We start from the raw sequence: 26,474 nt of genomic DNA on the forward strand, positions 1-26,474 counted from the left end.
TGAAACACTTCGTTTATGCGTTGTGAAAAGTGAGTGCTGATTTCTTTTATTGGGTGGTTATGGCTCTCTTTGTAAAACCCCAAATCTCTTAATAGGGGTGTAAAGAAATGTTAAAATGTTGTGAGGCAATACTTTGGAAACTAGGGCGTTTTAGAATCTTGGCTTCTACCATTGTAATGTTAGATAGCATCGGGGAATTTGCAGATTTCTTTATGGGCATTTCCAGATCCCCAAGGTGATTAATAGGTGATGTGCAAGGTATATTCTGGTAGTGGTTTGAAGCAGGTATTTGGTAACAACTTTAAAGTATTAATTTTATACTACTTTACACATTTGTTTTTCAACAAGTTATTATATTTTATTATTCTCTCTGAAATGTGCTCTGTAATTGTTGGGCTGCTCTTGAACCTAGAGTGTTTTTTAGGGTAAACAGAGCTGTGTGGGAGGTACCTATTACCTGTAGTCTTACCTGCGTATTTAATATAAGTTGCTATATGCTGCAGTTACTCCAGAACAAATATAGCAAGTGTCATAGCAAGAAATGGTAAAAAGTCAGGCAACGTTCAACTCTATTAACTCAGACCTAGGCATCTAAATGAAGGTGGCCTTATTTTCCAAGGTTCTTGCTATTGCAGTTTTACTGATTGTTAATTGCAGCTAGTTGTTAATTATTAATTGTTAATTGTAGTTGCTCTGTGTATGCTTTCTTAGATGTCTGAATCCAGTTGCAGTTACTTAAGGCAGTTAAATTTGTTCTTAAAGCATTGGGCTTTGAGTCAACCGCTGATGTTTCTATTGGGGAATTTCTTTTCTCAGTGCTGTAAAAATACAATTGCTTAAGCTGGATTGCCAAAGTTGAAAACAAAGATAATCAGGGTATGGTGAGCAACGTCACTTCTTCACAAATCATTCAAGTTAGAATAACTGCTGTCATTTATATGCATTCAATTAATGTGCAGCGCTGCAGCAGTTATTACGCAGTTCATCAAGCGTGTGTAATTAGCTGAGCAACTTTCACTTCCTATCACCCAGACACTGATTCACAAAGTCATAAATAAAGATGCAGATCTCCATCATTGTTCTCAGAAAGTATTTTTCCTATGAGAGAATATTAAAAAAATAAAAAATAGATCAGAAAAATAGCAAAAATAAAGAAAAGAAGAGCCCAGTAGATGAGAAAGTCATGTTTATTGTCTTGTGAGCCCGAAGGAGAATAAAGAGACTTATTTGAAATTCTGGAGGTATTTCTGCAGTTAAATTCATTGCAGAAACAGCACAATAAGGAGCAGCAGCAGCCTACCTTTCTCCTTGACAAGTGCAGAGAATCACTGGATTCCTTTTGCCTGGGCAGCTGGCAGAGCAGCAGCCATCCCTGTTCGTAGAGCAGCTCACCCTCTGCTCACCCATACACAGCCTTGGGTTCTCCTTGGTCTGGAGTTCCTTCATTTCTCAGAGTAGTGGGATCAAGTGGTAGAACAAAGATGCAGTAGAGTAAGGTCATCTTCCAGCTTGGAAATGGCCTTGCTTTCTCATACAGAGAAAGAAGAAAGGACTGATACTGTCTCTTTTGCTGCATGTCGGTTGTAGTCATTTCATTACAATCAGTGAATGATAAGTTACTGAAAAGAGTAAATAGGAAAATGAGAGGAAAACTTTTATGCCATCTGCTTAATTAAAACAAGATACATAAATTAAAAGTTACCAAACCATGCGCTATCTTATATACTATTTGATGCCTACTTATTATATGAAATAGATTTTATTAGATAAATAAACTAGTAAGAATTAATTGTCAGCTGAGGGATATGAGGAAATTAAAAATTTTCAAGAACAGGAAGTAATCTGATGAAGACAGATGTAGAAATGAAAGCAATCCTATCTGCAAGTCCTGCCAGATGTTGTAGTGGGAATTATAACCATTACAATTTGTTGCTGGAATTTCGATATGAGCACTACAGAGACTACAAGTTGATAGGATGGAAGCTGAGTGAAAAGGAGGGAGGAAATATTAGCCTGTTTTTTGCTCAATATAGTTGCTTATATTTCAATATATTTCTTAAGCTTCAATTTATCGTCTCTATAAGTAATGAAAGATCATTTGTTTTCATGTCTGTTTCTTACCGGGCCCGTGAATGTCAGAAGTTGGCTAATTCTGTTAGGAGTGCATACAATCACACCTGTTTGCTAGGGCTGGTTTTAGAGAGTTTGTACAAAGGCATTTGTTAGTTTTGTGTTTGTTTTCTTTGTGGCTAGTCTCCATAGTTTTAAGTTGTAGTAGAACCTAAATTATATCCCAGATGACACCATTTTACTGACTGATACTGGTTATATTGCTGATGATGACCTGAACAGTTTTGCACTTTGTTTAGTGTTGCTGATCTCTGTTTTATAGTCAAGGCATGAACTTGTGATTTGGAATGACAGAGTAACTCATTACCACTTTTGAGGGCTGTATCTTCTGTTTTAGCTGCAAGCTTGTGGTTTTGTTTTGTTTTGTTTTTTAATACTGTATATCCATTTAGTTGTGTTACAAGAGTTTGCACCATGAGTGTCCTACTTTCAGTTCTAATGACAATTATAAAATGAAGTTTGACAATCATGACCACTAAAAGAAATGCCAGATATTATGTATTCTGCAGTTGGGATGACAGTATGCCTTTTGCGATGAGCCTGTACAAAAGCCTTCATGTTGCCTGAATAGATCTCAATGTGAAGATATGGAAGTGTGGTTTTCATAGAAAATATGACATATACTTCATGTCATGGAAGTAGTTTGGGAGACAAGACTACTTATAGGAGAAAGATGGGTAGAATAAGGAAATAAATCACTTGATCCTTACTTTTACATGTGGGAATTACCAATGGCTAAGAAACTGCCCAACATCAGTGACTTTTCACATGCGGATTCTGTTTCTTATTCTAGCTGGTGCAGAGAATAAATTTTAAATGCAAAGAATCATGATCTGAACTACCTCATTTGAGAGTGTAGTATGAGACAGCTCTATTAATATTTATGCCTCCTAATGGGCTACTTGATTTTCAGAGAGCAAAGCTCCCACCACCATAGTTTCTGGGTTATGTCTGCGATTACCACGGATGCACATATATGTGTTCATACAAATACTCTCCCAGAACAAAATAAAAAGAGCAGTGCTATCGTCTCATCCTGCATTGAATATTCGTTGTTTTCCTTTGAGAATATCTTACATCAATTGTGATTCATAAATGCCACTGATAACTTTAGGGCTTTTAATCTTAGCACTATGGAAGATTTTTCATAAATCTAAGCAGATATGAAAAGTCCCATTTAGTCTGTTACCCTTTGCTTACATTGGATGTTTCTTCCAATACTCTATTTAACTACCTCAGAGCTATTTGACTGACTGTCTAATTTTGGAAAAGAAGGTAATTAATGCAACCTATACAGTTTCTAGGACCTTTATTAAATAACCCTCCTTCTGTATGCTTTTTTCAGCTCTGAAATCGATAAGGAAAGTACAAGTTTGGACCTGAGGAAATCTATATTTCCATCTACAACATTTGTTGATTGATTATCAGATTCTTTTTTTTTCTATATGTCTGATGTAGAGAATAATATTGAAGTGTCGGACTTGTGAATGCTGTATTACTGAAAAAGAATTGAGATATTCTTCTCTGGGGCCATATAAATGAAAGAAGTCTAAGGTGTGTGCCTGCAGCACTGCAGGCTCAGCTGTGTCAAATTACATTGCACTGCCCAAAGGCTAAGAACGTGCACTTGCAGGCCGTTACCAGGGCTTATGATGTCTTGAGAATGAATGTCAAAGCTCTCAGAGATACCTCAGTTTGTATTTTGGTGTATCTCAACCTTTGCAGAGGGTGTAGATCTTCACCCGGCCACTTAGACCATTCATAACAAATTGTTTGCCTGTAGTTCACTTGTGCCAGTAGTTGCCTGCACACATCTGGAGTTTTCCTGTTTGCCCTTCCTGGCTCCTGGCTGAAGTGCCCTCCAACCTGCTCTGCCCTCGCAAGGCTCTTTCCTGCAGTATCAGCTGCTGCAGATGTAGTCCATAATCCTGAACTCAGGTGCTATGTACTAAAACAAGAAGGCTGTTGCATTTTTCTGTTCAATTTTAATCACCGTGTTCCTGTTTTTCATTCCTCAGATACCATAGCAGCATTTTTTATTATACTAGTAATACATGGAAGAAGATAATGAAGCAAACATTGTCTTGTACAGACCTTTTCATCCTTTCACAATCTAAAGCTGTTAGTGTCAGTTAGCAGCATTATCCAAAGACGTGTAGTAGGTTTATGTCATATTTGAAATAACATAAAATGCTTAAACTCTGATGTACTTTCCACAGTCCTTTTTCTGGGTGAGCCACTGCTTGACAGTAGACAACTTTGCAGACTGCATTTTAAGACTCCAGTCATCTTAAATGCCATCAACATTGGTCAGAGTCCTCCCTAAATGTCTAGTTGTTCAGGCTGTTGCTGACCACATAGTCATCGTGCTGTCATTGCTTTGCTCATACAACTTGACAGTGCTTATAGCTCTAACAGGTCTTAAATTCTAATCTAATTCCATTCCTTGTCCATTATTTTGTTGCTCCCTTTTCATTTTCCACATCCTCCCCCACACGGGCTCTAAAATAGTACTGTTACCTGCTAATATGAAGTCAGATAAAACTGTTCTGTGCTTCTTCACCTTGACTTTCTCAGGTTGGACCAGCTGTACTCAGTAAATAACACTGAAGTGGTTTTCCTTTCAATCTGCTGCTTTCTAATTTATCGCATAAAGCCAGACTAGACAAAATATTAGAAGAAATAGCTGTGGAAGTACATTTGTCCATCTTTAAGAGGAATCCTTGAGTAACTTGCATAACTTTTGGATAGCTATGTTTTTCTGCTTACTTGGTCTTTTTTTTTCCTGTATCATATTGTTATTCCTTGGCTCTTCTCTGTGTTCATTCCCTTTGTTTCCTTGTTTCCTTATAACACATAAGGATACAAATACTTTTAGTATTCCTGGCATATTTTTCAAGCTTGAATCACGATGCTTGCATGTGTCAAACCATTCTTAAAGATCATCTCAATTATAATGTTAATAATCCGCTTATAACTTGAATATTGCTCCAGTATAATTCCAGGTTTTCTTCAAATTCTTTTCACTTATAATTCTTTAACCCTCTTCATTTCTACTTTGTGTTGCCAAATGCACGTCTTCTCCGCTCTGATATGTATAGTATTAATTATATTCTGTATTCAGAACCCCGCTGCTTTAATGAGCTTAACATAAATGAGATTTGTTTTTGGGATATCAATCCTTTTCTTCTGTTTTAATATTAATATCCCATACATTACTTTCTCATGCTTCTAATAACAAAGTTTTATCCTAAATAGAAGCAACCCTGAACAACAAAAGGCTGGGAGAAGTGGGACAGATCTGACTCGAAGCTTTGTTTGCACCCATCTTCTGACACATCACTGGTTGCTGGCCAGAACCAGCCACCTGGGGCTGCCGTAAGTGAAGGCAGACATTGCCAGACATGTGGAGTCTGCACAGTGCTAGTGCTGGAGCTCATTTTCCCTTCCACAGTTTTGCTGTAGTGTCAAACTTCAGCAGGAACAGTAAATCGTGTTGCTAGTTCTTCCACTGTGGGAATTGTTCTAATACCCCATTGTGTTATCAGAGCAGTGTATGTGTATGTTTGGTGGCCCTGCCAGGCAGGGGGGTTGGAACTACATGATCCTTGAGGTCCCTTCCAACCCGGGTGATTCTGTGATTCTGTGATTCAGTAATCAGAATACACCCTGGTAGAGTTTTCTGTGCTCTTTTCATTAAGAATGCCTTTTGCATTTCGTATTCATACTGCTACGAATCGCTGTGAATGTACCCAGTAAGTTTGGTATAAGGTACGTGTCTGAAGAGAAATGGTTTTAAGTTGAGGGAGGGAAGATTTAGTTTGGATGTCAGTGGGAAGTTCTTTACTATGAGAGTGGTGAGGTGCTGGAACAGCTGCCCAGAGAGGCTGTGGATGCCCCGTCCATCCCTGGAGGTGTTCAAGGCCAGGCTGGATGGGGCTCTGGGCAGCCTGGTCTGCTATTAAATGGGGAGGTTGGTGGCCCTGCATGTGGCAGGAGGATTGGAGATTCATGATCCTTGAGGTTCCTTCCAACCCTGGCCATTCTGTGATTCTGTGAACAGAGAAAAATTACTTTTCTGGTTCTTCAGCTGTCGAAGCTCTGGAAGTCCATTACTTCAGTTACCCTGTAAAGGTCTCTCTACCAAGGAGGGCACAGGGAGAAAAAACCTTATGCAAGTTTTCTCTGTTTGCCAATAGTTTTGACCAAAAGGAGCATTGTGGAGGAAGATCATGGCCAGTATGACTGGTTAACTTCAGCAGCAGATGTGTTGGAGTGCTGTGCCCTGCACATGGGCTTTTCCAGAGTGCTTGTGGGGATCCAGGACTTGTCCTTTTATGTCTCAGAGGAATCAGAACACAGATTGCAAGTTGTTGTGGGTGCTGTTCCCTTTTTATTTATGTCAATGGCAATTTGCAGTTCAATATCTTGTGATATGCTGAGTTATTGCATAGGATAACTAAGTTTGGGCTATATTAATGGCAGTGTTTTGAGATCAGGCCTGCAGGGGCGAAGTATTGAGGTCTCTTGGTATGATTTAATATTTTTTAAATACATTTTTAATCCTTATTCTATTTTGTAATGTGTGCAAAAATCGTATTATCATATGTAAAGAGAATCTGGTAAGCAGAAATCTATAAGAGAGAGACAGCCGATTATTATTTGTATTTGTTTTCTGGCAAGCTTCCATTTGTTAAATTTCACCCTTTCTATAAAGGCCTTCTTTAATTATTAACTGAAAATCAGGTATTTATGTAATTATCGTAATTATATCTACACATCTAGTGTACTTGCAATTATTTCATTAAAAATTGCAATTATTATACAATTATAAGGGATAATGACGTCCTTGTAACATGTTGCAGAAGCCCTAATTAAATGATGGCATAAATGAATTGGAAGTAATTTAGAAGTTTTGAATATTGTTTTATCAGAAATATCAGAAGTGATTCATCCACATTATGAACTGGCAGTGAAACCCCTGCAAAGTTATTTTGAGCAAAGATTTCACAGAGCTCATGGAAAAGGATTTGTCTCTATTGCCTCTCTGTCGTTACTTTCTGTTCTCTATATTCTTACGCTCAAAACCTGCAGATTTTTAATAGAAAGGTGCGTTGTGTAAGACGATTGCACAGCTTGCTGAATCTTTCTAGAAGGCTCAGCCTAGAGCAAAATAGGATCTATGTGAAAGCACAGCCTGTACTTAGGGGAAAAACCTATGCAACAGTTGGTTCAAGGCGGTAGAAAAAAAAAAAGATGAGGAGGTTTCATTACGTGCTGAGCATTGATGACTTGCCTGTATGTTGGAATGGCCAAATGCTGCAACTCCAGGTGCTGGGGAAAGAGAGACAGAAATTCTTCCTGTTGCACAGGGCAGTGTGATGCTCCGAGCGTGGGAGGAGCGCTAAGCAGAGTGGGAACAGAGCGGCCTTGCAGAGCATCTCCCTTCCTGTCTCTGGAGTGGGTGGGGAAAGACAGGCAGGGATAACATGTGCCAGCATCTACCAAAGCCTCAGCATCACAGGTTTCTCATCTTCTGCCCTGTCAACTTTCTGTAGTGTACAGATGATCTCTGCCTTCAGTTAATTTTAAAAGTCATTGAAAATGGCAGCAAGGCATATGTAATGTTTAGGCTTCTTTTGTCAATCTGTTCTTTTAAATAACACTGTGCTGCTAAGTGATGGGTACATAACAGAGAACTCCTGGCAGGACTGGTGCTCATGTAGCCACCCTTACCACGGCACCCACCTCGGTTTTCTCCTGAAGGCAGCACCCTGCTGTGGGCTGGTGCCATGCAGACCGGCTGGAGGGCCCCATCCCAGCGCACCCGCTGCTCGCCTCCCACCTGCCAGCTGGAGCTCCTCCTCCAGTCCTTGCTCCCCATTTGCTGGGGGAATGACTCATGCACATTCTTCCCATTTGCTTCAGATGCATTCAGGCAGGTTAGGCAAACCTTATGTTCAATTTGCTTGGTTCACATCAGTTCATTTTTTGCCCAAAGTTTGATTAAAGAGGGCTTACAGGAGATACTCTATTGCAGAACGTCCCACAAAAGGATGAAAGCCAACCTCCAAGAGGCAGGAGCTGCTGGAGCTGCCAAAAGCCCACCTACCCATGGCAAGCTCCCTGGTTGCACCATCTGATGTTCACGTTCCCTGCTGGGGCAGCCACTGAGGGACTGAGCTGCCCTGGTGGGGGCTGTTTCCCAGGGACCTGCTGCCCTTTAATCAAAAGCTGAGCACCACCCCAGCTGTCATGTTCCGTTCCAGTGCCCTGGCAGGGATTATTTTAGTTCCTGCCAACATTATGCTTTGCTTTTAGTCTTCAGTATATTGATATGAATATAATGAACAGAGAAACAAAACATACCATTACCAGCAGGATCTACCTGATGCAATGAGAATTTAGTTTCCGAGAGTCCTTGTTCCCAAAGAAATGCTTTTAATGAGATAGACCCACTGGTAAGGGAATATGAACCAGGCATTTACATGTGTACATGTGTATACATATACAGTCACAAATAGATGGGAAAGCTTGGCAAAATGCTGTACAATTTGCCTAATTTCATTGCAAAATTTACATTCATATGTTTTCATATTTATTTTAAAATGGCAAGAAGGTTTCAGAGATTTTTCAAAAAAGTAGAATTTAGTTGCTTGAGGCCAGATGAAAGATAAGTGCATGAGCCAAGTCGGTACTGTGTCAGGTTTTGTACATTTACGTGCTCTGAGGCTGCTTCTAGTAGTAGTGCCCCATGATCTCTACAGCACTTTGGATCCATGAAATATCACTGTAGAGTTGGTGAAGAGGCAGGTTTATTTCATGAAATTTCACAAGAAATCATTAGGCTGTAAACCTAGATTTTAAATTCTTAGTCCTTTCCCTGTTTCTCCATGCTAAACGCGAATGAAGTACCCTCCATATGAATCAACTAAAACTGTGCTATGTGGAACAGGCAAGAGAGTTTATGTCCTACACTTTTCAGTCATTAACTGTGTTCATTAATTACAAATGGATTACTTTTGCTAGAAACAATAACTTTTGAAACAAAAAATAATTGCTACAGGTAAGTGCTGAAGCACATTCAGTCTCTTGGTACATGATGTTTTCAAAGATGAAGCCTCGTGTAAAGGAAGAGGCCAAAGAAGCAACAGTCGCCTTTCCTTCACAGCGCCGTGGAACTCCGTACTGGCAGGCACTTCGTGCAGTGTTGCAGTCCTGAAGTATTGAAGGCATTACCTGGCCAACAGCGTGCTGTGATGCCGGATCATAGGGAACACTGGCTCGGGTGTCACAGAGACAGGGATGAATGCTGACAAGGTCACTGTAAGAGTGCCCCATCCAGAATCCCGGTCTGCTGGCAGAAGCTCCTCGCCTCCCCTTCTGCGCGCATTACATTCTGTGTCGTTCACATCGAGGCGAGCGCTGCCCCTTGAACTGCGAAGCAATCGTGTGTTCTTGACAGGCTGGTTTTGCTTCTTTCCCTGACATCCATGAACGATGCCTGCCGAAATGCGGCGCGGCAGCAGCAGGCCATCAGCTTGTGGAGGTGAGCGGGAGGCAGCCGGCGTCTGAGAGGAGCAGGAAGGCGAGCTGACAGCAAAGACGGCTCCTGACACCCGCGCGGCAGCAGGTGTGTGCCGAGCACAGAGCTGGGATGAAAAGGCTCTTTCCCTTTAGGCAAAGCAAGACCAAGAAACAGGCAGTGCAGAAATCCACCCTGCAGTTTTCAGTGGCAGAAAGTATTTTTTTTCTCCAGAGTTTGCTTACACGTATGGGTTGCCATTTTCCTGCCTAGAGCTTTGACATACTGAACTACAAGCTGGTTTTGTCTCAGCCCAACAGGCAGCAGCAGAACAGAAGCAGCAGGTGATTTAGAAAGCATCTAAAGGAGGGTTACAAGGATGGGGAAGGGTCTGGAGGGCAAGACGTGTGAGGAGCGGCTGAGGGCCCTTGGTTTGTTGGGCACAGAGCCGAGCGGGCTGAGGGAAGCCCTCATGGTGACCCACAGCTCTGCACAGGGAGCGGAGGGGCAGCGCTGAGCTCTGCTCTCTGACAACATCAGGGCCCAGGGAATGGTGTGGGTGCATCAGGTGGAAGTTCAGGAATATGCATCTCTTCCAACTCTGGATATCCTATGATTCACTCCATATGCTCTGCACAGTTGTTGCCCTGTCCCAGCGGTCTGAGCATCACTACTGCCCAGTGCGTGGGCATTTGTGATGGGAGAAGTCAGGAGATAGGTTTGACGTGAAGTAGAGCAAAAGCTGTCCATCTCTTAATATCGCTTGATTAAAAATGGATAAACTCAGCAGTAAGTCAGATTTTGGCCTGTTGTTTGAATTATGAATATTCTTCTAAATGCTGTCACTTCCTTAAATAAATACAGTGGTTTCTTTTGAATTTCAAGTGACTTTGGATTGAAATTCTGTGTGAGTGATTATCTGGCTCAGTGAATACTGTTGTTATTATTAGCGGTTTTGGCTGTTAACCTCTTCACTGCCAAAATCTGTAAGTGCAGCATGCCATTCTACTGGCACTCAGGAACTAGAAAGGTTAAGAAGCCATTGAAACCTATTCAAGAAATGTCATAATTTTCAGGTTGATGAACTGCAAGCCTGGAAGAGAACAAAGAAACAATAATTACATTTACTTTATGCTTGCAAAGAAGACAGTTTGAAGGAGAGCGGGCCATAGACAGTAGCTCATTTTCAGTTCTGCCCCCATTAGTTATGTCACATTCCAACTTCAATTCTGTAAGCCCAGAAATGTGCCGCTTAAACAGAGTTTGGTTGCATAGGGATGATTTGAGATAGAGCCACATGCTCCTTTCCAGTCATTCCGGTCCTTGCCAGCCTTTTCCCATTCTCTCCCTCCCTCCCTTAGCTAAGCAGCATCTGGCCTTCTCCCTCTGGTGAACTTGCGTGACTCTATTTCAAGTATAGATTTAGTTATTAAATCTGGAGATAAAGTATGGATCTGTTCCACTAATCAGATACTGCAGTGACTAGAGCCACAGACGTACTCAGAGAGATCAATTAGATTAGATTATCAGATCATTATAAGCAAACTCTTAAAGACAAAGCAATAGAAAGTAATCTCATGTCACTCTGTTTCTTTAGAGGATATTTATGCTATTGTTTGTTCGCTTCTCTGTTTCCTGTACATCTGTTTAGTACCGCAGTGGTGCTTAGCCTCACTTCAGTGCAGGGCTGGATGGTCAGTACAGTCCACACATCGAAACCTCTGTGATGCTCTCCATAAGCTCCAACACATTATGAGGTTTCTTGGGGAACTCATTTTGGATCTTGACCTCTGGGATTAGGCAGAAGCCTTCTGTTTGATTGACATCCTTCTGTTATCTCTCTTGTCTCATTCTGTATTTATTATTTTGACCGTGATCTTATTTTGACTACTTTCATCTCATAAGCCCAATATTATGAGCGAATACCAGCTAATTCAGATAAAGATTCATTCATCCTCTAGGTATTCATTTTCAGAATTCCTGTGAAAATGGTTTTTCAGCATATAATAGCCCATCTTGTCAGTTCTGAGTCTTGGTTATGCTCTCTACAGCCAGCAGTATCATTTTCTTAGCATGTGTATATATATGAGCTTCACTTTTAAATATATATTTTAGTAAGTATTAAAACTAATGTTATTATACTTTTTCTGTGAGAGAACTGGCAGAATGGTATACATCAAAGGCAACAATTAGTGTATTTTCATTTGAGTTGTTCAGCCTATTAGGCTGTTAAATTTTGCATAGAAAATCATTAGCATGTGTAATTTGGTGAGGAAGGTCTTGGAAGAGGAGTGGTGGATGTAAATCAATTGGTGAGGGGCTCTCATATGGGATTCAAACAACAGAGCTTTGAAATATCATGAAATATTTTCTTGTGCATTTACTGCGAGTGCAGAGAGGTGAAAGAAGCTGCAGGATTATCAGTGGTTTAGGAGTTAACAAAGAAGCTCCAGCTGGTTTTGTCTAATATTAACACCTTGAACAAGATTGTATCCCCTTCTTTTCTCAGTGAGCTCTGCAGAGATGCACAGGGTTGAGATTGCAGTGCGCCAGCTCTCCTTTTAAATAAAGATGAAGGACATCAGAATCAGGTTTGAGGTAACCGTTCATCGTGTTTATGGGAAGTCCAGTATCAGGTCTTGCTTTTGGGTTAGAACTGGACTAACTTGGTATAAAGATTAGTACTTTTTACCCATTTTTTTTCTTTCCACAAACTAGTTCCAGAACTGTTGCATTGCAGGTGATGTTACATCTGTCACACGTGTTGCTTGCTACTTTGGGATTAGCAGAAGTTGAAAAAGTGATGGAAAAAATTGTGAAGTGCATTTCTTCCCCATTCTTAATGGGCACACGTGACCTAAAATTCTGACAATTTAGAAATAGTTATCTGGCATTAAATAAATTCAAAAAAGTTTAGTTTTTCGCAATAAAAATCGAAGAGGAAAGGTCAGAAATCAACACCAAAATAGAAGAATTATTAACTAAAGATTCCATCGTACAGCAGCTAATCAGGGCTTTTGTGTGCCCTGCTGTGCCAATATCTATTCTGAAACTAGTCATTATGTCTCTGTTCTAAAAAAGAACTAATTTTGAAGACTTCACTGCACTAAAATCAAGTAATTTACCACCCTCGACAATTATTTTTTGCTGTGGTTTTATGATGTTTTTCCTGATGAAGCATTTAGTGCCAGACACAGCGGCTTCTGGTTTTGTCTGCACTTCTCAGGTTGAAATTTCTTTGAGTGCAGTTCCAATTCTTTGGTGCCAAAGTACTTGATTGCCTTCATAAACTGGGATGTTTAGCTGCAAAACTGACATAAGCATTAGGATTACATTATTGATTATTTTGAAGGTGCAAAAATCCATGAAGGCCTTTCTGTTGTGCTCAGCTGAAAGCACCTGTACCCATTAGCACTCAGTGGGTGCATTCCTGGCCACATCAAAGCCAATCATGAAATTCCAGTTGAGCAAGACCAAGACCAGATCTCCATTTCTTTAAAGATGAACGCTTTTAAACTTGAAAGTAGATACAGAGGATTGGAATGTTTTGTAGAAGTTTTTAAAGATTATGCCTGGGATAGATAAATGTTTTCCTTTTTTTCCTCCCATCCTTATTTTTTCTAAGTAATTTTATAAGTAATTTTACATCTTGCATCAAAATACTTCCGGAGATAACAAATCAGTTTTACTTTCTTCTATATATTTTCTGTGCTTTCTCAGCTCACAGACCTTATCCTTTGTTGTCTTTATTTCCAGTTTCCAACTCTGTTTTTCTTCATTTAATACCTCCTTAGGCCTAAAAAAAAACCCCAAGCTGTTCGTTTGCCAATATCACTGTTAAAATCTTCCTTTATGTTGAAGATGGAACAGGACAAAAGAGTGGACTTCTGCAGTCACACACAGAGAGGGAAAGAGACTTCATGCCGTTGTGGAGCTGAATTTAACACATCCCATTCTTTTTATCACACGCCTATTCTTTGGGCCAGGCTGTTTATGATGCTCCCGGGTTGCTTTTGTGGCTCCAGTAGCTGAAGCAATGTTTCTTGTCTTTAATTCTTACACAACTTAATCCTGATCTTTCCTAAGTGCAAGTATTTGTCAGTCAGTTGCCCCCTACAGGGGTGAGACTCAAGTCTTATCTCGGCCCATGAAATATTTTCTGCCTCCCGCTTGACTTGCAGTCTTATAGCTTCCAAATACAGCAAAAGAAAGCATTGCTGCAGCTTCTATTAATTATTTACATGCTGTTATCAAACATTCCTAGAGTGCTGTAAATTTACAAGGCTTTAGTACAAACTTGGAGAAAACGAGTTCCCTGCTCCAGAGAATTTACAGGGAAGAAAAGACAACAGGGGTGAAGATATAAAGCCAGTGGTTGTAGTAAAGCAGCGCAGAATACAGGAGTTTTGATAAGAAGGGATTGCTGTAATACACGGTGTGAAGGAGGAGAGCAGGATGCGTGTGCAGAGTGCTGCGAGAGGAGAAAGAGGCAGCAGTAAAAGCCAGTAACAAATAACGTGCAGGGATTACAAGGAAAGCAAAAGGATTGACCTGATTTGTGTGTTTACCACTCAGCGTCTTAGCGGTGCCCTTTCAGCTCCTGAATATAATCATTTAACTCCGGGGGTGGCAGAAGCCGTTGCACATCTCAAAGGAGGACCTGCGGGTCTCTCTCCCTCTATGTGTGAGCTGGTGAGGGACTGTTCCTGCACGTCCCACACAGCAATGGCAATGGCCAGCTCTGAGGAGGCGAGGGCAGGATGGTTGTGCTGTGCTCTGGTGGCAGCAGGCAGTGCATGCACACCCCTCCTTCCCGAGGCAGCAGTGTGACCACACGTTGCTGTGCTGGATGCACTCTGCCGCTGCTTTGTGAACTGCCTCTGTTCTACTGTAGAACCATTATCATTTTCTGCTTTTCCTCTAATGTGATTTTATTTTTAGTTGCATGAAAGGATGAGCACAAAGTATAGAAGAGTGTATAAACAAGTCGGAGTGAGTCGAGGTGAATAGGCTGACTTGGTGTACAGAAATCCACAAAGGCTGACATCATTTCCCAGTGACTTTGTTGCTGTGGCCGCATTGTGTAGCAGCGCACGTCGGTAGGTTCACTGCAGTTGTACCAAAGGCTACAATTGCTGCTATGGAGATCAGTTGAAGTGAAGAAATATGAAGTGGTATAACATATAATAGACTAACTGTCTGTAGTGCATAAAAGTACATGTGAAAACAATACAAATTGTTACCTGAAAAAAAAACAAAACAAAATTTATTCTTCACCCTTTGCTGAGTGGAAGAGGATGCTCTAGCTTGCTTCTGGCCCAGGCAGTGCATTGCACCAAGGGCTTCACCCCCACATGCTAACACTGCACCCAATTAAAGCTTTTACTTAAGCATGCCCCTAATTTTAAGCAGGAGGGCAGTTGTGGAGCCTGGGAATTATCCAGGAACACTGGCCATTAATTTAAAGGCTTGCCTGATGGCAAATTCACCACTTACAATGATGGGAGGAAGACTTGTCCTGTAGTTTGCTATAACTAGAAGGATGACTCCGAAGGACCATACATCATGTGGACATTGCTTTGGCAGTTTAAAGTGGCCATAAAGTGTCTGTAAATCAACTTACGATGTTGTTGTAACATAGACATTATTGCAGTCACTGTCTTGAATTCTGAGCCAGCCAAATATTGGAATGTTTGTATACTTTCACCCTGGGTAGATGTAGCTACAAAGACATTGCTGTTGGCCTTCTGCACTTCAAGCTGCATTTATTTGCCTATTTACTGTAACTTTCTTTTAACTAATTTTAGGATGGAATACTTTGAGACAAAGTAGTCAAGTGTATGGTTCCAAGCCTGTGGACAGAAAGATCAGCCAAAAGTTAAACTCAGGAATGAACAGATAATCAGCAACCTCGTGCTTGTCTTTTAGAGCAAAGTAGCATTAAAGAACAGAATGTTTGACTGTAATGGAAGTTGCAGTTAATTCTCTGCCAGGGCAGCAGTCCTCTTGAAACTGTCATCTATTGCAACTTGAGTGATTGCTAATTACCTTTATGAAAACACCAACTTCAATTACATTTTTGTGTCACCTGTATAGCTTTATATTTGCATATATTTAGGAAGGCATTCATACAACTCTGAAAAAATTAGGGAACCATTCAACAAAAATTAGATTCATGTTGGAATCATAGCATTAAACGTGCTGAAGCTATGGAACAAGCTGTATCGTTCCCAGCATGCTTTCAGCTCAGAAAATTGGGAAAAATGCAGTGTGTCACTAACTGTCAACACTGCTCACACCTCCCTGTGAGCTGGGCTTGCACCTAGCACTGATGAAATGCTGTTCCCCATTGCAAGTGCTTATTATTTGTTTGGGGCAGTAGGTGAGAAACTTCTGTACTGAGGGCTTCAGTGGCACATCTGGCTTTCACCTTGAGCTTTGCAAGAATTCAAGTTTGAATCTAAACTGTCTGGCTTGAGCCAATGCCTCATTCAAAGAAGAGAGAATTGGAATGACTTCTCTGCCTTTCTTGGAGTCATGGTGTCATTTGTTCTGGCAGCAGATGCAGCAAAATCATTGTACTTAAGTTTCCTGTGCTATTTTAATGGCCCAGAATTTTTTTTTCAAGGGGGTTTAGATTGTGTGGAATGCAATGACAAGTGCATTAATTCCAGGGTTTCTATGAGCGTGGCTCTGAAGTATCCGTACTCATTTTATGGTTTGTGGTAGACAGGAATGAACGGCTTTATAGTTTTGCTCTCTTTTAGTGAATTGGAGTAATTCCTCATGGTAATAAAACACAGACCCAAATTAGCAAAAATCTGATCCCTAATTGACCTTATCTTGCTGCCAGTCTGATGTAATTCAGTTCTGTTGTGCTCTTGCCCTCATTTCTTGTGAATAGTGAAAGAACACTCATGCTCATTGATGAGAAAACTGAAAAAATTCAGGCACTTTCCACTTTGCGGATACGTTTTATTGGTTTCCACAACTAAAATTATTGTCATTTTTAAAATTGAATATATTGCTGATGTGATTGTCATCTTGAGCAAATCCGTGTCTTTGTGCATACGGCAGTGCCCCAGTGTTACAATTCTGCTCCAGGTGCAGTACAGCAGCTAAGCAGCTCTGGTAGCTCGCATATTTTCATGAGACAGATGTGGATTTCCCTTTCCCTTTTCACTTTTCTTTTCCCTTCATTGTAAGACAGACTTGTAGTAACCTACTGATTACTTTGTGCTTGGGAGTTTCCCTTGTAGTTACTGAAATTGCTAGTAAAACAGTGGTACAGAAATTTCAAAATACAGTCTATTAAATAACTATTTCTAGATGAAATTGAGATGAATTTTTAGACTTTGCCAATTAAAGCGAACTGAAATAAAAGCTTCAAGTGCATTTTAGGGAATTTTTAATCTTATTAATATTTATTAAACTATACTTCTTATTTGGATATCTTTATCTTAGATACTGTGTCATGCGATCGCAGAGGATTATCTGAGATAAAAAGTAACTTGGACAAAGTTAATCAAAGTGAGCTGACTGCATTTTCCTTCCTTAGATTGACAGAAAGATGGAAAAGTCAGAAAAAAACATAATGATTAGAATTGAAAACCTTTGCTACTTTATACATCTTGGAGTGTTTTTGCAATAAAAATGTGAAACACTCTTCAAAAATAAGGAAACAAAATCCCAATTCAATCCAGTACCACAATAAAAATTTAATAGCAGTGCAAGGCTGACGCTCACATCGTGCCTTCAGAAGTGCTTCTGCCACGTTACATCAGTCTTCCTGCCCACATCCTCTGTGCTGTTCTAGACAATTATTTATGGTACTCTTTATGGTTGGTTTTTTTTTTAGGGAAAGCACAGAATGCTCACTTCTGCTCAGCAATTGATATGGATGCAAAGAGCATGCAGGAGCACACTTTTGTCAGAGCATTTATCAGAGAGCTAACATGGTGCTGCCAAACGCCATGCTTTGTTGTGCTGTCTGTAAGCCATGGAGGGGGCTGCAAAAAACACCGGTGTTGCTTGCGTTGGGGTCCTACTCTTCTGTAAGAGAATAGGATTTTGGGTATCTAAAACCATTTTTGTTCTCAGTGTTCTTCCTTTCAGAAGTCAAAACCAACTCTCTGACTGCTTTTGAGTTCAAATTTCTCACCTTCTCAACTTCTGCAGAACCTTCCCAGCCCAAGTCCCCATTGTGAAAAACAGGAGGAGCTCATGTGTTTTGAAACCCAAAGCAAGCTTTCTTTTTGTAGGCAACAAGACAAAGGGCACTCACTACTTATTTGTTACCTTTGCAGATCATCTTTAAACTGGCTCAGCCTCTTTGTATTTCTATTTAGAATGAGGATTTTGGCTACAATCACGGTGAGCGTCACAACAGAAGTTAAACACTGCAAAAAAGTTGTCATTTAGAATGGAAAATCCACCAAAACTTCAGTGTAGGTAGCAGCAAAGTAATGTAAAGTTAAAGACTAGAGCAGAAGGCAGCCTGCTCCTCTGAACAATGACCATAAATATTTACGCTCCAGAATAATTAATAATTCATGGCACATGACAGTCACAGAACACACTGTGTTGATGCTGTGCATCTGGTTTTTTTTTGTTTGTTTGTTTGTTTTCCCCTCTTCTTTTCACAAAGCAACACCTTTAGTCCCGGGGTGGTTTGTGAACAAGCACTCAGCAGCTACCAGCCCTGGGAAGTGGTGCTGGCAGCTGCCATATCCCTCCTGCACCCATGGGCCATGTGGTGGCCATGGCTCGTGTTTGTGCTTCCACCACAGCATGCAGCTTCATCACGGGTTTCTTACACAGGTACAGGCAAAGATTCTGATAGATGAATTTGTTTTACTCTTTTTTTTTTTTTTTTAAATTTAAGTCTGACTAATTAAAATTATCTGTGCTTGTATCAGCTTCAGGCTGAATGTTGTGCAGGAAGCTCAGTGACAACTTTCCTGTGCTTAAAAGGAGCTTATAATCAGGAGAGAGACCGACTTCTTATGTGGTCTGATAATGATAGGACAAGGGGGAATGGCTTTAAACTAAAAGAGGGCAGATTCAGGTTAGATGATAGGAGGAAATTCTTTACCCAGAGGGCAGTGAGGCCCTGGCACTGCTGCCCAGAGCTCTGTGCCCCATCCCTGGAGGTGCCCAAGGCCATGGATGGGCTCTGAACAGCCTGTGCTGGTGGGGACAGCTGGCCTATGGCAGGGGGGTCAGAACTGGGTGGGTTTTAATGTCCAACTCAAGCCATTCTATGACTTTACAACAGACAGGCAAGACAAAGTGTAAGAGAAATACATTATCTTCTCTTGTGTTTAGTGCAGGATGTGTTCTGCCATATAGACGAGGGGTAGATGTGTGCATGCAACATGGACTGTAGGCAGTTTCATAAGGCACTTGCATAGGAAGCCAGATTATATGAGTTTAACTTAATTCTGGTGTTTTCTAACCTCTGAGTCTTTGACACTGCAACTTTAATGTTAGTTTAATATAGTTTCTTTAGAGTAATACAGGTCAAGAGTCCCCATAGGTCCTATAAATCTGATAACCACATGGAAAACGTAGCAGGAGAAGCTTGTGAGAAAGAACGGGAAAGTGCATGTTCTTATGGCAGTGTCTCCTTATGGTGGCTTTAAGAAAAGCTTGTGTAAACTACCACAAAAAGGGTGAAATCTTCATCCCTTTGAAATCAAAGGGATTTATTTGGGAGTTTATGTGATTAGCACAGATGGAGATATCTGCTGCAGGAGAGGCAGAAGGATTTTTTAAAGAAGCCTTTAAAGTGACACACTGAACTGTTAAATTCTGTAGATTTCTATTGTGCTACTCTATAGGATCCTCTCATGTTTCTCCAGGCAGAAAGTTCACAAAGCCATATTTATTTGCATTATCTGTATCTTTATATATCTATATACAATGCAAAGATAAAATGCGGACTGTTTCTATCTGGAAATTTGTATAGTGTTCCTATGTCTGTTGTTGCTGGAGTGGAACTGTGCGTTGCCTTGAATTCTGGGGCCACGTGCTGGAGGAGAGGTAGTCACATTACTTATGGGTTGTATTAACACTGGATTAAGAAAGCCACAGTAAGATTTATCTTTCTGATCTTTCACAATTAAGCATTAGTCTAGTTTAAAGCTTTAAAGTATCAGACAGTACAGCAGCATAAGTTCTAATTAGCATCGGAGCTAATGCATAAATTGGTGTTCGTGTGAAATAAACATGCCAAAGAGCATAATGCATGTATTATTTTAAAGCTTGTGGGGGTTTATTCTGATATTAATTATAAATCAAGATGCCAAATGATTTATGTTAGATGTTCTTCCTATTAATTAAATTATATTACGCTAATAAATCAGTCTTCTTCCCTAATTATAAGAATAGAAAGTTGGAAATGGTTTGTTGTCCTATGTTTCCTATTTGGGATTATAGGAAAAAATATCTTAAGCTACCTTAATATGCCTTCTTCTTCCCAAATTTTTGGCTTCACCCTTTCACGGTTCATTCAGCAATCACCAACCTTAGAAATACATCAGCTGAAGTTTTCAGGTAGCCTTTGTCTTAACAAATGAAACAAATACAGTGAGATTTCCAGCGCAGGAGCAGGAGTGTGATGGTGGCAAGCTGTCAGTGCTGTGATGAAGCCTCCAGTTTCGCTACAGCAGGATGGTTTCACCTGGCCTTCTGGGGCAATACAAAAGGAAAAGGTGGGCACACATTTCCCTAAGGAAAATGTGGAATCTCCTTCCCTTCCTCCTCTCGTCCTTCCCTTCTCACCCAACCACAAGCACATCTGATGGCAGCAGCATGACGTTGAGCACAAGGCTGCACAAGGAAGAAAGGAGGTTAAAAGCCCTTGAAACATATGGCGTGCTTTGGCTTAATAGGAAGTAGGTGGCAAGCTCTGCAGGGGTGCAGCATGTTTTTGTGGAGCATTTGTTTCCCAAATACCTGTTTATGATTTTTGCCCTGCAGACACGCAGTAAGTGGATGTAACTGCAGTGTGTGTCTCGGTGCAATGTGTGCTCCCCGTAAATGTGACAGTGATGAGTTTGATGAATGAGGAGGTGGCAACCAAAACAAAGACAGAGAGTGGTGGAAGGACAACTCAGGAACTAAATGCAGGTGCCATTTAGGGTAGAGCCTGCTGGTACTGTTTACTTCCCTGCTGAGATAGAAATCTTTCTCCTCTAAAAGCCTTCGCAAAGGGCTGAGGATATCCCTCTGCAGTACTGTATTACAGGACAAACATTGGAGGGGAAAACTGCTAAAGGCACCTCCTGGTTTTACTGAATTATTACTGCTCTGAGCAAAAATATACTGTAGGAAAAACCCAGCTGTTAAATGCAGTGCATTTGGAGCGAGCATTTGCTTCACTGTGGAGTTTGAAACGTTATTTCTTCCCAAATAAAAAAGGATACAAAAGTCACAAATGAAGTGAGTGTGTTCCTGTAAGAAGTAGGTGGAAATTTTCACCATTGTCTAGAAGCCCTCACAATATTGTGACTGCTGTGGCAGGTGAATAATGAGCCGCTATGCTGGGCTTCCAGCTAAATGGGCCTTTGTCCTGTCTACACTGCAAAGACATCCAGAAGAATGCAGAGCAGTTTTCCAGTACACAATGAATCACTCAGTGAGGCCAAATGACACTCTCCGAGCACTCGTCCCAGATATTACAGCTGTTGAAGGAAGCTGCTTATGAAACAAGGGTAGGCTCAGTCACTTCGTGACCTCAAAGCTCCCGCGCTGTAGGAAATAGTTGGGGTAACTCATTGCGGGGATTGCTGTGCTTTTAAACCCACAAAGCCCTGAAAGGAAATTACTGGAGCGTTAGAAAGATGCAACTCTGAGGTCTGATCTGTGAGGATGTGCTCTAGAAACAGCATGATGGCATCGGGTGGATCGCATAACGGCAGGGAGCAGCGATGGGGGTATTTAATTCATACACTTGTCGAAACAGGGAAAAAAGAATACCAGGAAACAGAAGAGTTGTCTCTCCCCAGCCAGAAAAGCTGTCACGATTGCAGCATGTTTGGTGAAATGGACTTTTTCTGCTACAGGGGGAGCTGTGTCAGTTCTCAGATCTGTATAAATGGCAATTTAGGTATTTTTATATTGGTGAACAGTTTAAAATGCGCCTGCCTGAAAACAATCTCACCACATCTGCTCTGTGGAGGAGTTCTAGGTGCAGTGTGGAGAAACACTGCAGCCCCTCAGTTACCAGTGGTGTTGCTGCTCCACAGTCTCTCACGTGATATTTGCACTGCTCCAGGAATGGTGCGTGAGCAGCGACAGTCCATCTAATGCAGCAGTGCAAGGGCTATACATTATTTACAAGTTACACTTGCCTTCCAATTCCAGCCTTTTTTTCCATGCAACTTTCATGTATTTTAAAAGTAGAAATAGTTATAGGTAAGAAGATATACCAGGTAGGTCTGGAAAGGAAAAGGAGGTTTAATACAATCATTGCTGCATTGTTTTCTTTACTTCATGGATAATCCGATTCTTGGTATTGATGATATGTATTACAAACCTCCACTTTCATTTTAATGCACAGTTTATTTTCTTCTTTTTTTTTCCCTTTTCTCCTTCACTTAATATATAATTTTTCTTAGATTTTGAGGTGAGACGGTGATAAACCACACATGAATTCACAAACTAAACAAAAAATCAAGATGGTACTAGCTGGGAAAAGCATGTATGCCTACACAAAGTTCTGTTCTGTTGCAGCATAAGGTGACAGAACATCTGTGATGTTCTGTTATAGAGTAACTGCATGGCTACCAAAAGGTCCATTGCCATGTGTGCTACTGCACAGGAGAACTACACGTGTGCATTGGGAAAGTGGTGCTCAGGATGCTGCTGGCACCTAGAATGGGGCTGTTCTGCCTCTCTGTGCTCAGACTATGATCTCCTGTGGATTTGTGTCCTCTGCCTATTGCTGCTATGAATGGCTGGGACATCCTGCACTACACTCTCTTTAAAAAGTGAACGTCCTGTATTTTGGCAGCTGACTCCATCCCCAGAACCCCATGTTTGTGAGCTGTGGGACCAGGCACCAAAGCTTCCATTCACTCTGCTCTCACAGCAGTGGCACAGAGAAAGTGTCACATGAGAAACTTGGAGAAATTTTCCTCTGGTGCCTCGGTCCCCTCCTGTGAGGCAATCAGAATCCTTCTGAGACATTTCAGGTTGACTCAGGGGCTCCTTTAGCACTGTATTGGAATAGCTTCATTACAGTCAATGGCACTATTCTATTGAGTAACTATTCAGCAGTGTGAGAAAGAAACTCACAATATGCCACAATAAAAGGCCCAATTTTGTCTTCTTTAAATGCACAAAATTCCCACTGACTTCCTTGCAAAAAGAAAAAGGGCTATCAGGCCTAATGCTGTCTGTCTAAATATAATTCTACCTGACACTTTTGACCTTTATTTTTAGAACAGTTTTACTTTTAAAAGGGAGTATGGAAATAGAGGAGCATCTATCCATTTACATGGGGGGAAAAGTAAAATTGTGTCTGTTCCTCATTCTGGGTGCTGAAACATTGCAAGGTGTCTGCCAAACCCCATGCTTGACCTTCAAGCAAATCATTAAATGAATAAAAGACACAGCAAAGCCTTGTTTGATATGTAGTCTGAGAATGGTGGTGGCTACAGTTACATTAAGCCAATCAGACTCTTTATTCATCTTTTAATTTATATTTTAAAAGCTTCAACTTAGACATAGTTAAACTGTGGGGCCAAATGAAGAAGGTCATGTGTTATTCTTTATATTACAGAAGGAACTACGTGTACTATTACATGTATTGGCAATGGCCAAGAATTGCTACTGGAAAGACTCCGAGTTTCATTTTGCCCATACTAAATCATCAGTTTAAACTGTTGTGTGATTTTTTTTGTTTGCATTTAGCTGAATACAGCGATAAAGTTGTGTTCTCAGTATCTGCAGAGAATATTCCCCTAACAGGAATTGCAATTTAAAAATAAAACGCCAGATGGCACCCGGGAGCATTCCTGAGACTGATACGGACTGAATCCGCAGTGAAAATGGTGCTGGAATTGGGTTGAAACGAATAAAACAACAGTCTTCTCTTCTTGCTAACGATGAGCACATTTCGACCCATGATCTCTCTTATTTTAGTTATGTTTCTTGCAGTCCTTGACATCTTCTAAAAGGATCATGGATACTTTTCAAAATAATTGTAGACGTTATTATAAAAAAGTCCATATAAATCTGATCTTGTAACCATATGAAATTCAATAAACTTTTGTTAAAAAGCCAAGGTACAAAATGAACAGCGTGGCCACAGACCCAGTAACTTCCTTGGCACAGATTACTTCTTTTGAAACAGCTTGTGTCAGGATTGGGATGGGATGCTTCCATTCAGTGACACTTGGTTTCTTGCCACAAAGAGTAGGAACCTGACCAGGTGTGGGGAGGCAATTAATAGAATGGTCATGCCACAGAATCTAATGATATCTCTGTATTTTCAAAGTCTGATGATTGTATAGTTGCTTCAGGGATTTAGCTGTGAGCTAAACCCGTCCTCCCTCTGCAGTGCATTGAAGCAAGCTATAATTCTATAAAGAAAAAATGAAGTTAAGAATGTAAGGTATTGTTTAAAAAATGATTTTTGATTAAAGGCTCTGTGAAAAGTAAACTCTAAAACAGAATTGTCACTGCATAATTTATAAGTGCATTACCGTCATCATAACACAATTTTTAAGTGCCTTGCACTTTACATCATGATTGTCATATCCATCTCCCTTAATATATTGGTATATACTAGTGGTATGACCAATCTCATTACTTTTTTCTTTGACAGACAAAAAGAGAAATGGAAAGTTTTAGATTAATTTAGGACCTGAGTGCTCTTCTTGAATTATGGATATAAGCTGCAATAGCTAAAGGTGTTTTGGTATGCATTGGAAAAGCAATCAGAACCACACTAACATATATGATGCCTGTTCAGAACTTGTTCTTGCACAGATTCTGAGTGGTGACATAAAATGCAGCTGGACCCAAATCTCCTACCCCAACAGCTGAGCTTTATTCACTTATAGAACTAAAAATGTCTATAGGTCAAAAGACATCGCTGATAACAGAGAATATATATCTAAGGAACATACCAGTACATATGAACACGTATCTCTCTATTAGACTGAACAGCTGCTAAAAATGCCCCTCATGGTCAGTGTCTTTTCATTCCAGCAGTTTCCCAAGACCTGTCTACTACAACGTCCTTCACATGGGCACTGATTTTCTTTCTTTTTTTTTTTTCCCCCAGTGAAAAAAGCTTTCAATACACGTCATCTTTGATTTCTAACAGTTCATGAGGAGCCTTGCTGTATCCTAACCTGTGACCCTGAGGTGGATAGCCACGTAGATCTGGATAGGAGTGATTCCCCCTTCTGAAAAGAATAAGGGCTGAACTCTTCTGGAATCAATTTGGAGTCATCTAAGATGCGTTTGAATGCATCAGAGACAACATTTAGCCTGTGGAGCATTGCACTGCTGCCAAGTGAGCATTGCTACGCATGGCCCAGACCTGTAGTTCAAATAAGGACACTCAATGCACGGGCACTGAGTTGAGTTTACAGTCTGATCACCAGTTCTGTTTTCTGTTGCTTTTGATCTACTTTGTGACTTTTGGAAGGTTATTCGTAACCTCTGTTTCTCCCATCTCTTTGCAAGTTTGAACACTTTGCAAGGTCTTTTGAGCAAATGAAATGTTTGTGCAGCGCTGGGTCTGTCTTAGCATCGCATAATAATTATACCGCCAGCATTTCAGCTAACAATGCTTGCTGAGTGCTACCCCACTGTGAATGATTCTAGTTTTCATTGTTGTCGTATTAAACCGGCCTGTAGTTTGTACCAGAGCTAACACATCATCCAGTTTGCCTTCAAGATAACAAAACAAGTATCTTAGATTACTCAGATGCCTTCAGATGTATTCAGATAACCCATCGTTATTCTGAAAATGGGAAAGCAATCACTTGACCCATGAGAACTTCAAGAAGAAAGAATAACACAGGCAGTAGAGGAAAGCTCTGAGTTAATTAAATTATAACATGTTTTCTCTAACCGATTCAGTAGTTGCCAACGGTATTGGACTGAGCTTCTTGCTTTCTCCTGACCCTGCATGCCAAAAAGCAGTGATGGCTTCCTCACACAGCCTTCACTCTGTCTCCAGCTACTTCCTCCAACAGGATGGTTTTCATTATCATGTCTTTACCTTTTTATTAAAACACCCATTCATTTATTTATTTTTTTATGGTGATATGTGTTTCAGAGACATCTATCAAATACAAAGCAGCTTCAGGCCATATTCCAGTTTTACACAAGCCATTGAATAGCTCTGGTGATATCTACTTCAAATCAGAGCAAGTGCCAGTGCCAATTTATGATCCATCCATTTGTCTAATGACCGCATTGCTTAAGAGGACTTACATAGGAAACAGTTTGCTTTTACTTGAAATAATGCTGAAGTAATCAGATGTTCTAAGTTGCCTGAATCCTGTAAGTACCATTAGGATCTCCTGGTACGCGGAAGCAGAGCGACGGGAAAGCTAGTTTAGAAAATCTCATATAAAATGTATTCAGAAGCTATTTTTTGAAAGGTACTGCAAAAAAGCATACTTTTATACATGGAACTATTAAGTACTTCAGCAAATCTTTTGCAAACTTGTCAGAATGTCATATCCAGGTACTGGATTGGAAAATTAGTAACTGCTGAAGTGTGCAAGTGTTTAAAGGTGTCACTGTGTGTGGCAGACTGGAGGATTTTAGCTTCTGGCTTAAAGGAGAG

The 26,474-nt window shown here is 40.5% G+C and overlaps 1 protein-coding gene across 8 annotated transcripts in view; it reads left to right on the forward strand.

The window, feature by feature from the left end:
• NLGN1 (neuroligin 1) overlaps positions 1-26,474 on the forward strand; it is a 395,611-nt gene that overhangs the window by 120,500 nt on the left and 248,637 nt on the right. The gene's annotated exons all lie outside the window — the stretch shown is intronic.

The sequence above is a fragment of the Lagopus muta genome, chromosome 9 (assembly GCF_023343835.1).
Source record: "Lagopus muta isolate bLagMut1 chromosome 9, bLagMut1 primary, whole genome shotgun sequence".
NCBI lineage: Eukaryota > Metazoa > Chordata > Aves > Galliformes > Phasianidae > Lagopus > Lagopus muta.